Source organism: Argentina silus (assembly GCF_951799395.1).
Source record: "Argentina silus genome assembly, chromosome: Y".
In the NCBI taxonomy this organism is placed as follows: domain Eukaryota; kingdom Metazoa; phylum Chordata; class Actinopteri; order Argentiniformes; family Argentinidae; genus Argentina; species Argentina silus.
Genome location: NC_139654.1, coordinates 51,395,608 through 51,396,005, shown reverse-complemented (window position 1 = coordinate 51,396,005; position 398 = coordinate 51,395,608).

The window sequence follows — 398 nt, the reverse complement described above, 5'->3', positions numbered from 1 at the left end:
GGGGAGAGGAGAAGTAGTAATATCTCAACGAGGCACTACAGCACAGAAAAAATTACACCCACTGTGGCTTGTTATTCAAAGACAATACGTCCCCATTGGAAGTCACCTGTGGCGAAACAAATAGATGGGCTTGTAAATCAGACGCATACATCAAGCACTGACACGATCATCTTTCAGATTAAAACATGGTTCCCTTTGCAGAAGATAAATGTTTTTTGGGCAGGGTGGGTGGGGACTAGTATTGAATTGAGTTGAATGGTTTGATGGACAGACAGAGGACTTTTGATCGATGACGGGTGGAATTTTGGTGGGAAAAGACCAAGCTTGAGAAAACAACTTCTAAACAATCTCTCTCTCCAACATTGAGCAGTCATGATAAAGAAACACCATTGTTTGAG